The following is a 13,342-nucleotide window of genomic DNA, read 5'->3' as shown; positions in this document are numbered from 1 at the left end:
CACAGAGAAGCTCGTGAACGTCACACGTCAGTCTGGCACGCTCACGGCTTTCTGTCTCTTTACATAAAATGTGCCAAATCCTCCAGTCTGTGTTATATTGGGCTAATAGACACCGTAGAATCTATTTTACCCACATAAACAGACAGGACAGCAGAATCAGCAATGAAGAGGCCATATGAATTATGTATATTACATTACCATTCTCCTCCACTATCAAACACTGCCAAACAATAGGGATAGAAAATTGGCCAGGAACCAAGATATTGAGCAATTTTTCTGCATGGTTCTTAGACACCATGGCTGTGAAATTCTATTTAGTTGCTTCTGCACAGAGACGGCCAATATATATATACACACATTCCTCCGATATCTTTCTCTTTTTCCCAAGCAAATTTAATGCAAACAAGTGCTGCATAATTGAAAAGTCTTCGTTCTCAGAGTCCAAAGCCTCATCGTGGAGATGTCTGGGAAACACGGCCAATACGAGGCTGGAAAATAGAAAGAATTGTTTCATTGATTTTCCTTTATAAATCAAAGGCAGATAAATCAAACGAGGCAATTCTCCCCGGCTGCTTCACTTAAACCTTTTGTGCCGCCTACACAACATGTCACAAACTATTATTTGCAATCATGTTGCGCTTATTAATCTGGAAGCAAATGAATGAGTTGTTAGATGGAGTCACAGAGGGATTTATTGGAATGCAACACGCACGCCTGCCGTATTATGTTGCAAACACAGTGGTTGTTGAGACGCTGCCCTTTCACATCGAATTTTACCTCGCTAATTCATATTCTCATGGAAAGGCTTTTGAAAGGAGGGGTGAGTAAAGAGATTAAAATAACAACGCAACATCTATTCCACAGGAGCGTGTGACAACGAGACAGAACCAGAGCTGGCAGCGGGTCAGACGCGAGCAGGAATCTGCACACGTGACTCTGAAGATAATGCTGAATTAATATGTCAGTCACTGCACGTTCCTTTTATCAGCAGATTCATGCAAACGAGAGAAGGAAAACACACAAAAAAATGGGTGGGGGGGGGAACCAAAAAGTTAAGGTTACATTAAAATGTTCACCCGCATTTTTACATTCCTTTAAGGTCGATAATTTGTTTTAATGTTCTTGACTTTTATGCTCACTCCAGTAATCGGATCGGAAAAATGACATTTATTCCTGTGATCAAAGCTGAATTATTTTCAGCCTCATTACTCCAGTCTTCAGTGTCACATGATCCTTCAGAAATCAGTATAATATGATGATTTGCTGCTAAAGACACATTTATGATTATTATCAATGTTGAAAACAGTTGTGCTGCTTCATATTTTTAGGAAACCGTAACAGTAGTGTATTCTGTACCAGTGTTGGGATAACGCATTGCAAGTAATGAGTAATCAGATTACTTTTTTCCAAGTAACTAGAAAAGTAACGCATTACTTTTAAATTTACAACAAAATATCTGAGTTACTTTTTCAAAGAAGTAACGCAAGTTACTTTGTTTTCCCACTCTTAAATTCAACAAAATGAGGCAGCAGGACTCTTTTGTGCATCAGACTATCTTAGAGATGATTAAGACACTTAGTCAAAAATCAGGAATATAAGCAAAAGGTGTTGTAATTGTATAAGTGTAATAGGTGTAATGAAATGTTTAAGTGAGTGTAATGTATTAGATTTTTTTATGAGTGTAAATTGTTTTGTGTGGATAAAGGGTATGTCGATGTTTATTGGATGTTGATCGTTGTAAACATGGATACTGTCACGCAAGAAAAATTTCAGACTTAAAGTATCATATCATATCATATCATATAATATCATATAATATCATAACATATCATATCATATCATATCATATCATATACTATCATATCATGTATTGACTGACAGCTCTCCTGTCCTCATGTTGGGTGAAATCAGGAGTAAGTACAGAGGCGTTGTGTGTGTGAACTATGTGTGAACTGTGTGTGAACATGATGATTACTGTAGATCTAGACTAAATGAGAGATCTCACTGGCACAAAAACACATTCAGTATTCCTCAAAATGAATAAAAACAGTGAAAAGCAAACTAAGAATACAACGCAAACCTGCAATAATTAAATGTTTGTTTGAGCGGCGCCCTCTACTGTACAGATTTCCTTCAGCCAGAGGCTTATTCATTTCACTTTTAGAGTAAAAGGGCATTTACATTTGCCAAAAATATATATATTTTTTAGGGAGTAACACGATATTATAAGGCATTACTTTTAAAAGTAACTTTCCCTCAACACTGTTCTATACATACATTACAAAAAATCTGCACGTATCCCCTTCCCAAATATTTCACTTTCATGTCTTTGCTTTGTCTAGTCTGGTGTTGGATATTCATTTTTATGTTCCTGAGGCACGTCAATGTTAATTTGGCCGTTTCTTTGAGATCATTGTTGCAAGCATCTGTTATTTAGCCGACCGAAATCATTTCCCCACGAATAGCTTGTGTAACCCTGTGACTGCTTTTAAAACTTACCTCCCCTCTGTTCTCATAATAGTCCCCTATTATCCCCTGTGCCCTTTGAGCTCGCGCCGATCTGCTCAACACACACTCCTACAGCTGATCTTTTCATCAGATTTTAAAGAGGGCGTCCCTGCTGGAGAGGCGTGGAGAAGAGGGACAAATTAGAGCTGACAGTATCTACTTAAACCAGTGAGATAACTGATCCTCAGGGACCCGGGGCCACATGGGGCAGAGAGGCTTCTCAAGGGCCCCTCGTTTTAACACACACACACACACACGTCTTTTAACAGGCTACAGAATGTCAACAATCCAGCCTTGAATGAGCCAATGAATCCACAAAGGAAAGTGGATTTAACAGCTGATGTCCCAAAATGCCATTTGGGGGGTGAAACTTGCCTTGAAATGAACATCAAGAACAACAGTGATATATACATATACAACATCAACACATCTATCTACATATCTTTAAGTGGCGTTTTTTTTCATTAGGCATGTTTAAAGTGAAACTGTGGACTGTAGTGATTTTCTGCAGAATTGTAACCAGCTTGAAAATATATGTGCTAGTCTTGATTGTTCCTGAGTTCACCTTTTAACCTTTACCAGCCTGAAACATGTTATGTGTTATTCTGGCGTCTTGCGTGGGCTGTTATCTTCTTAATAGGGCATTTACTGCAGCGCGGTGTAGGTGTAAATCAGAGCGGGACAGCAGAAGGGGGAATTAAGCCACATCAGTCTCTGTAAATCTCACATTCACTCTATCTGTGGTGATGGAGATCTCTCGGGCAATTATAGTTGTTAAAGGCAGAAAGAGTCACAAGCTACAAATGCTGCTAATTTGCCCCTTTACTTTTTTATTTTGTGTGAAACAGCAAAAGGAAACTGACAAAAAGGAAACTGAAAAAAAAAGTAATATTCAGAAACAGAATAAAGGCTTAGACAGCAGAAGCAGAAAATTAGATTACAGGTTTGATATTCATGTTCAGATTTTATTTCAGTAATAGATTTGTTTTAGTAATGAACTCAGATCAGATGACATGGAAAGTTTAGAAACGACTAGAGACACTTCATATTGGTAAAATAAAATGGATACAAAAATATTATTTAATTAATGAACATACAGTAAATAAATAACACAAAACACCTGCAAGCAGCTCAAGAACTGTGAATGTATCCACACACACTCTCGCACACAAACAAACACACACACTCTCGCACACAAACACTTACACACAAATACACTCACTCTATACACACACACACACATTCTCTATAACACAAGAATATGAGATCTAGAAGTCAGAGACAGAGGCATGCTGGGAATCCCGACTCAACAGAGGTTTACTGATGAAAAACACTTAATAAAACCAGATAATTAAGGGTGTTGCAATAAGCAACATTATCATGAAATAATTAATCTCACATGGTTGTCATCTTCAGAAACAATGACCTTCAAAATAAAACTGACTTAAAGTAGGTTTTTCAGCGATTAGATTTAGGTGATAATAACTGTAATTTGACCAATGCTGTAAAAAGACAGAAGAAAAACCCACCAACATGCGTTTTTATAATATAATTTACTTGCGCTATGCGTGGTGAGGGCAACCAAACATCTTTAGATTTGATTAAACGTGCATTTGTATATATGAATGAAGCTAGCATAGCATCCACAGAAAAAGAAATCCAGTTATGACAAACAGAACATGATGAAATTATTTCAGTAAACATCCATAAATGTGAATGAACGAGCCAAAGAAATGTGAAACGGTTTCTGTGCAGCTTTGCTCTTTTAAAATACTTTACCACAATCATTAGATCCTAATTTACTGTTTAATGTATGAGATGCGTCACCGTGTAAACACAGCGCTCTGGACGTGCAGTAAATGAAAAATGAGGAAACTACGGCAGGACAACAGTGGATTTATGGGCCGCGACCGGGCCAGCCTCTAATACGACCTTGAGTTTGTCTTCATCCACATGCAAACACCATCCTTTTAGTTATTTACATTCACACAACAACAATACAGCGCCCTCAGATCTGTGTTAAGATGAGCAAATGCACACGATGGAAACGCAAAAACTAGTTATTTTCAATTTCCACAATGATCTCGTTCCAAAGAATGTAAAATTAAATGTAAATTGTAAAATAATGTTAAAACATGAGGGTTTATTAATATGAGAAAGGCATAATTTTGTAACTGACACACAACATTTGTGATTGTACATCAAGAATCTGGACCCTTAAATAGTTTACCCTTACGAAAAAGAAGTTTATTCAAGTGTGCAATTAGTATACTTCTTTTAAACTAAAAATAAGAAAGTATACTTTCAGTCTACTTTTTATGTACTTCCCAGAAATATACTCCACATTGCACTTAAGTATACTTGACTTATACTGACAGAAAAGTCAGCAAGTATATTTGGCCTATACTTGTTGTTTGAGATATACTTAAAAGTATGATTAAGTATTATAAGTATTCTTGGCTTGTACTTGCGTTTACTATTTTGATTGAGTAGCTTATTAAATACTTTTTAAAAAAGATAATATTACACACTGTCTTTTAAACTAACATGTTCAGGTTTATATAGTAACAAGCTTTCAGGTGGAATAGCTTATAGAGTAAATAAAATAAGCATGGAACTGAACCTGATCTTGTACACAGCGATAATAAAGGGTCGTATAGTTTAAAGAGAGTTTAAAGTAGTTTAAAGAGAGAGATCACACAAGCACACTTTTCAAACAACACATTTCACAAAACCAAGTTTTAAATTATAAAACAATGGATAAATGATTCAAAATGAGGATAAAAAGTATTATGACACCTATTTGCCAGACACTAGTGGATATTGATGTCTAATATCTGTGGTTCCCTTTCAGTCGCTCATGTTCGAATTATCCAATTTCTTTGGGAATTTAAATCTTGTCGGTTTCACAACGTATATCTATGTTTAGATATCTATGGTTTGAAAGCTGTGTACGGAAGAGCTTCTGTGCTCCTATTGGTCAAAGGTACAGATGTGACGGTGAAGAGATGAGTCCCACCATAGAGATGAGTCCTACCTTAGGACCCAAGCAATCCGATTGGTTCAAAGCTAGTTTTATGGGTAATCGGTTTAGTGCCTGATTACAAATCAGAGAAAATCACTTTATTATATTGGTCAATTGAACCATTTATGTCTCTTGACTTATGGGGCCCTATTTTAACGATCTAAGCGCAAGGTCTAAAGCACGGCGCAAGTGCACTTAGGGCGTGTCAGAATCCACTTTTGCTAGTTTAACGACGGGAAAAATGGTCGGTGCTCCCGGCGCATGGTCTAAAAGGGTTGTCCCTATTCTCTAAATGAGTGATGGGTGTGTTTTGGGCGTAACGTGACAAACCAATCAGAGTCTCATCTCCCATTCCCTTTAAATGTCAGTTGCACTTGCGCCATGGCGGATTCACTATTTACATGGAGGAATTTTCACGCAAAAAACTGAACACGTCTCCAGAGATTGGAAACAGATCAGCTCATGCGCGAGGTTTAAGCGAGCAAGCAGACCATCTAGGGCATCGGTTCCCAACAGGGAGGTCGCGGCCCACGAGGGGGCCTCAGCGAGCTCTGTGGGGGGTCACGTCATATTTTGAAAAGTTTGGAGCAATGAGCATTAAATAAAAGTCCTTAACTTTTTCCTGTTCAAAATTTATATAATGAGCGTGTTCATCATGAATCCATCAATCCGTGTTTTTGTCTTATTCTGAACCACTATGGTACACCTATAATAAGTGTTTACATTGGGACTATTTTACACTGGTTCGGATCACTGCCGCTGCGGAGTAGCCCAGTACCTGCGTGACTCGTCATAGACGTACACAGAGAGAAGTAGTTCCGGCTACAATGTTCTTCCGAAAGACGCATTATTCTGTTAATAAACGCAAGTTTATTATCGCTCGCTAAAGCACCAGAAACGTAAAAAATAAAGCCTCACATTGATAAAGCCTCACAAATAACTTGCAAGTATTGAGGCCCCAGACAGCAGTCATTTAGTAATAGCCTATATTCTTTCTTTTTTTACCTACACATCAGTGGGAATATTTTTGGTTTTGCATTTCAAATAGGGCCAATATATAGGCTTCTCCTAAGCTTACGTTTTTAAATTACAAAGGGCCTACTGATGTTTTTGTTATTGTATTTTCAATATTATAGGCTATTATTTGTGCATAAACATATCTGTTTATAGTAAACATACCGTTTGTTTGAAAACAACTTATTTTTTCATCCTTGCTGCAAGCTTACAAGAGCGATAATATCATTAAATGTGAAGGGGGGCCCTAAAATATTTTATTGGGAAAAAGGGGGTCTCAGACCAAAAAAGGTTGGGAACCACTGATCTAGGGGACAAAGTATAGTGCGTTGTGGACCCGCCTATAGGTGCACATTACAAATGCGCTCTTTAAATAACAAAAAAATACTGCGCCATTGACCAACTGAAACCTGGTCTAAAGTCAATGGTGCAGTCTATTTCAGTTCCTCAAAATAGCAAACGCACCAACAAAGCAACACCTGGTTTCCAGACCAGCAGCCCACAGACGCACAGATGAGCGCAAATGCATTTACTACTTAAACAATGTGGCGCAGGATGTGAAAATGATAACTTCGTCCAAAACACACTTGCGTCGCACCTGGCGCAGCATTGCGCCACGTCTATATATTTAATATACTAGTATATTGCGCCACGCAAATATATTTCATATTCTAGTATGTAACCGAAGCTATAGATTGTAAAATTAAACATTTCTCATTCTTGGTGTTTTTTATTTAGCTTATACAATTCAATTACTATACAATAGCTGTCTTTTCTGTAAAGCTGTGTGCACTGTGAAAAGCGCAATACAAATAAATATATTACTTGATGGCAGAAAACTGCTAGACTACCTGCTTAAAATGTTTGTTTTTTTTGAAAACGGAATAAAACTCGAGGATTCGAGCAACCGAACACACATTTCCAACCCATATTGCTCCGTGACGTGTCAATGGTCGCTTTGGCCAGGTGGTATTTATAGCATAAGGGGCGGAGCTTTACATTCTAGAGAGCATTTGATTGGACAGAAGATGAGATGAGAAGCGGAAGTCCGAGGTGATGTCACAAAAATCCCTTATTCATTTTAGCGGAAGTGAGAGACTGTAAGTTTTAAATGCTTATATCTCCTAAATGCGAATTTTAAAGGGATAGTTCACCCAAAAATGAAAATTCTGTCAGTAATTACTCACCCTCATGTTGTTCAACCCCGTAAGACCTTCGTTCATCTTCGGAACACAAATTAAGATATTTTTGATTACATCTGAGAGCTCGATCACTCCTTCATAGGCTTCTAAAGGGATTGACACTTGTTCTCCGAAAAGTCATTAAAGACATCGTTAAAATAGTCCAAGTGACTACAGTGGCTCAATCTTAAGTTTATCAAGCGACGAAAATACTTTTTGTGTGCAAAAAAAAAAAAAAAATGACGACTTTATTTCAACTATTAATTTCCTTCTCTGTGGGCCTCGGGTCAGTTCACTAGTGTAATAGCTTAAGCTTCTGTGTTGTACGTCACACACATCACACACACATGACCAGCATCGGCCAATAGTGAGCCTACGTGTGACGTAGCTCTGCGCAATCACACTACGTGAACCCAGTCAAGGCCCACAGAGAAGGAAATGAATAGTTGAAATAAAGTCGTTATTTTAGGGGTTTTTTGCGCACAAAAAGTATTTTCGTCGCTTGATAAACTTAAGATTGAGCCACTGTAGTCACTTGGACTATTTTAATGATGTCTTTAATAACTTTTCAGGGTCGGCAAGTTCAATCCCTTAGAAGCCTATGGAGGAGTGATCCAGCTCTCAGATTTCATCAAAAATATCTTAATTCGTGTTCTGAAGATGAATGAAGGTCTTACGGGGTTGGAACAACATGAGGGTGAGTAAATACTGACATAATTTTCATTTTTGGGTGAACTATCCCTTTAACATTGTTTTGGAACACACCAGCTTGTTCATAACCTTAAGGCTAACATATTCATACTAAAAGCTAAAAAAACTTACATTTTGATTTCAGGGGGCCTTTAAATTCCTACCAGATAAGCCTGCGAGTCTGCTCCAATCAGAATAACCCATAGAGTAAACAACAAAGAGAAGATGCATGCCATATTTTCACACAAAGGCTTTTTTATATATAAAAATTGGCAGTTCGTTTCTAAGGATCAATGTTCCCCGTAGTGTTCGTTTTGCTCACACCGTGATAAACCATTGGACAGGCAAGTCCAGCCATCTGAAATCTGTGCCTAATTTATTACTGAAAACTTGATGGTAGAACATGGAGGCATTCTCCGTTAATCACATCTCCTAGGAATGCGTGCAGCGGGCCAATACCCTGATGTGTTTCCTTTAAAAAAAGACAGGAAAATAAGGCTCGCTCTCAGACTAAGCCTCAGCGTAATTCAGGGAACAGGGGACCGAGCTCAGAGCCGTTTACATCGGTGTAAAGTTCAATTCTCTTCATCCATTAACTCTGAATAAAACTACCATCATTTAGATATTTGTTCATTCAGTATTCCTTTAGCTTGAGAGAGGGAGATCTGAGACTCGATTCGGCGCTCACGCTTGGCTAATCACAGAGCTAGTCAAAATGGCTCCCCTCTCAGCATTAAAATAAGAACCTCAAAGAAAAGCTTTTAGCCTGTAGCTGGAGAGCCTTTTATCAGATCAGAGTAACATGGAAAGCAGGATAAAAAAAACACCCAGAGGTAAATCTCCAGTCTTTTATGTGCTGAAGGAGACAGACTGCTGTTTTGGCTTTGTCTCAGCTCAGGATGTCGGCTTGATGGAGCCGCACAAATTATTAAAACTTCAAATCAATTCACAAAGCTCAGGCATGTTGAACTGAGATCCTGCCGGAGTCTATGATCTAGATGCGTCATAGTTAACTAAGTTTTAAGACTATCTGGCTACTGCCTACATGGGCAACAGTCTACATGCAGTAATATGGCATAGGACCTGAAAAGGAACATTTTAAGCCAATCCTGCTTCTGAAGGGCCACCTTCCTGCAGCCCTAATTAATCACACCTGAACCAGCTAATCAAGCTCTTCAGGATCATAGGAAACTTACAGCCAGGGGTGTGTTTCCCAAAAGCATCGTAAGCCAACTATGGTTGCAAGTTCCGTCGTTATCAGGATAGTTCAATGAGTCTGTGTTTCCCAAAAACAAAGTTCTAATGAACATTCGCAAACAGCATCGCAGAGTTGTGTGGTTGGACCGAAGGATCTCCACCTGTGGTTAAAAGCAGAGTTTCTCTTTTGCATGACATGTGGAGTTAATAAATCCTTATCTTAAGCAAAATAAGCAACTTGACATTCAGTACAATCTGTATCTTTTATTTAGAATACATACAATTATCATTTACGTCTTCTAGTTTGTCAAGAGATTTAAAGCACCGTTTTTGGAGAGTGTGCATGTGTGAACGTGCTCTAGTACGCAAGAACGAGCCTATGATTGAATCTGGAAATAAAGCAAAATAACTGACAAAAATGGGAAATAGTCCTCAGATGCCATGTCCGTAATTTATAACAAAAAATCTAGCATTATTTAAATCTCAAACAAGTCAAGTCAAGTGAAGTTTTATTTATAGATCACAAGTTTAACACAACCGTAGTTGATCCAAATTGCTTTACAGTACAATAAAATACATAAATAAAATAAAATAAAGAGAAAAGTAGTAAAAAAAAATAAAAAAAGAGATTCATTAAAAGAAGTTATTACCCCAACATACGTGACATCATTGCCAATGTGGTTGAGCGACAAATTTGCGACATTGCAGTTTCAGGAAACAGTCGTGACTAGCTAGTTGATTTCTTCAATGATGCATCGTACTATGGTAGTGGTGCAGCGAGTTACGTCATTGTACGGGAAACACACCCCTGGTGTGTTAGAGCTAGACTTTGCAGGATAGTTTTTGGGTCATATGATGTGGTTTTAAAAGTTCATTATTTTGTTTTATTGGGTTAATAGAATAGGTTAACGTGCTTTAATGTTAAAGACACATTATTTTTCACAAACTGTACATTATTTCAGCACCTCTATTCTCAGTCTGTCTGAAACACACCGATTTCTGCAAAGCCCTTCCTTCGAACAGCTCAGAGTGCTCTGATTAGCCAGACTTCTCCAGCGTGTGTCAGAAATGTGACACCCCTTACCATGATCGTGAGCTTCAGCTTCCAAGGCTTCTAAAGCGTTTATAAACACAGTTAATAATAATAATGTTGTCGGTTTTACCCAAGGGGCAACCTAAAAGTACTGCATAATTAAGGGCGTGGTCACTTGAGTGACAGGTGGATTGGCGCTGATGTCACTGCTAGCCGTTTGTCTGCTGTCTGCTAGCGCCACGTCACCTCAGCTTATCTGCCTCGCTGCACATTTTCGGTTATCCGGGAGTGATGTGCTGCCAAGATGGCGACGGCCGGCTCGACTTTGTGCCTTCAAAAACAACACCTACGGGTGACGTCACGGACACTGCATCCATTTTTTTTACAGTCTATAGTTTTACAACATCAGTTCAAGCCTGAGTCTAATTCTGAAAATGCAGATGATCAAGCCGATCGATCGGAACCAACTTTGCAAGCATGACTCGAGCTGAACATTTCACAGTGGTAAGCAGTCTATGCAGCTGGCGTTACTCTCCCAGGTTCAGGAAGATGTTCTCTGTCAAATGTGCTGTGCACAAGCCAACTTTTGGGTTGTACTGTTTAAGAACAACTTCATAAATAAATCTTAACCTCTTTCCCTAGACAACATTACAATTCACTGAAACCTCGTCTTCTTTCTTTGCACATGCCTTTGGGTGGTATTATACTAATATGTCACATTGTGGACGTTTGAGGAAGGCTTGGCAGGTCTGGATCAGCGTTCTCTGTTAGATAGAATACATCCCTGTGTGGGAGACTATGAGCTTTGTAACTTTGTTGATTATATACATGCAAATACTCAAACCTTAACTCATGTAGTTACTATACCTTATTTTGCACAGAACTTTCTTAGTATGCTGTAAGTGCACATATACTGTAAAATACAGTGCAACCATTATGTCTTTATTGTAACGTTAATAGTTTACAGCACTGATTGTTATTGTGTAGTATATTCTTATCTGTTAATGTTCTTAATTTGTTTACAGCAGTTTGGTCAACCTTGGGTTAAATGTGCTTTATAAATAAATGAGAATGAATGAGGTTCCTCAATGGTTCTTCTTATTAAGAACCATTTTTCGCTACATAGAGTTCCTGAGCTCACTATATTTAGATATTTGTTTAGATATTAAAAAGTACCACTACTGAGGTGGCTTTCCAAAGCTCCACAGAATAAAGTTATTTTTGGAACTTTTGCATCAGGTTGTAGAACCCTATTTGGTTCTAATTATTTTTAAGTGTATGATACCCAAAAATGCTCACTATGGTTTTGAGAACAGCCATTATATTGTATGAAGAAGTCAGCATTTTAATGGTAAGCCTTTCATGTGAGGTATAAAAGTTAATGCTAATTAGTCATTTAGCTAGTGATTTTATCCACATTGACTTACAGCATGTTGATTACAAGGACAGGCCCTCTGGAGAAACCCGGGGTTAAGTGCCTTGCACATGGGCACAATGGTAATAGCTCATAGAACAACCCTTACAGTGTTCAAACCTACAGCTTTCCTAGCCCAGATCTCTAATGCAGAAGTAGAAGCTTATTAAAATCCTGAGAATATTGAGGAGACATTTCAAGCAATGGTTAGAAAGAAGTCATGACGTGTTTTTTAGAGGTTCACTTGTAATGTTTTTTTTTTTTTGCACAAAAAAAAAACCAGCGGAAAAACAATTATTTTCAACCCTCATTCTGACCCCTTTTAAGGCAGTAGAAGCCTTTAAGGCTTGTCAGTAAACGGCCATTGTTATGATTGGCTAACGTCATTGCATTGGAAACAGTATCAACGCCCACTCGCTATTGCACGCGAGTAAGTGTTTTGAAAACATTATCCATAAAAAAACCATCATTTACAGACAAAACATTATGAAATCCTTTAACTACGGTTTGTGATGAAGATACTGTCAGATCCAATACAGTTGCTGCTTCATCTGTCAATCAAAGTTTCTTTAAACTCTCCATTACACTCTGCATCGTTCACAAAACAAAATGCTCCGAACAAACATATCCTCCGACACGATCCGGGACTCCATTAAAATAAACCATCCACTTGTTTCTGACGCTGGGATCCTTCTTAAGTCTGTACAGAGACATAAACAAGATTTTTAAACCTTTCACTCTTCCATTTATCCTGTTGTCTGCAGACTCAAGCGCATACACATCAGAAACTGAACACACATCTGTATACTGAATCAGTGTAGACAGAGTCAGTGATTATAATGGCTTCTGTTTGCTTTTGACGTGACACTCACATCCACTGTAGGCAAATGTCAGATTTTAAGTGGGCAGAGCCTATGATGCGATGATGTACAACTATTCCTCGATGTCTTGCTCAGGAGGCGGGCATAATTAAATGTATTTGCTCATGTGACACCGCAGCTTGATTCAATAAATGCTTTGCTTATAATGAGGCAGGATGTTTTAATGGTACAAACAGCTCTTATAATTCAAAAGATCAAGACAAACGTGATTTCTCATGTCATGACCCCTTTAAGGAATAATGCACTGCAGCAGTTTCTATAGGTTGTTTGCAGTGATTTATGTTACTGACAGGTTTAAACCCCAGCTGACGAATGCACTCCGCTCATCCGGCGAGTTATAATATCTCAATAAACACCTGGCTCAGACTCACGTCACACCTGTGCTTTTCCACGCTTAGA

Source organism: Siphateles boraxobius, unplaced genomic scaffold, assembly GCF_051911475.1.
Source record: "Siphateles boraxobius isolate OS27281-9 unplaced genomic scaffold, OSU_SipBor_1 59, whole genome shotgun sequence".
In the NCBI taxonomy this organism is placed as follows: Eukaryota; Metazoa; Chordata; class Actinopteri; order Cypriniformes; family Leuciscidae; genus Siphateles; species Siphateles boraxobius.
Note: the sequence above shows the minus strand (reverse complement) of the source record.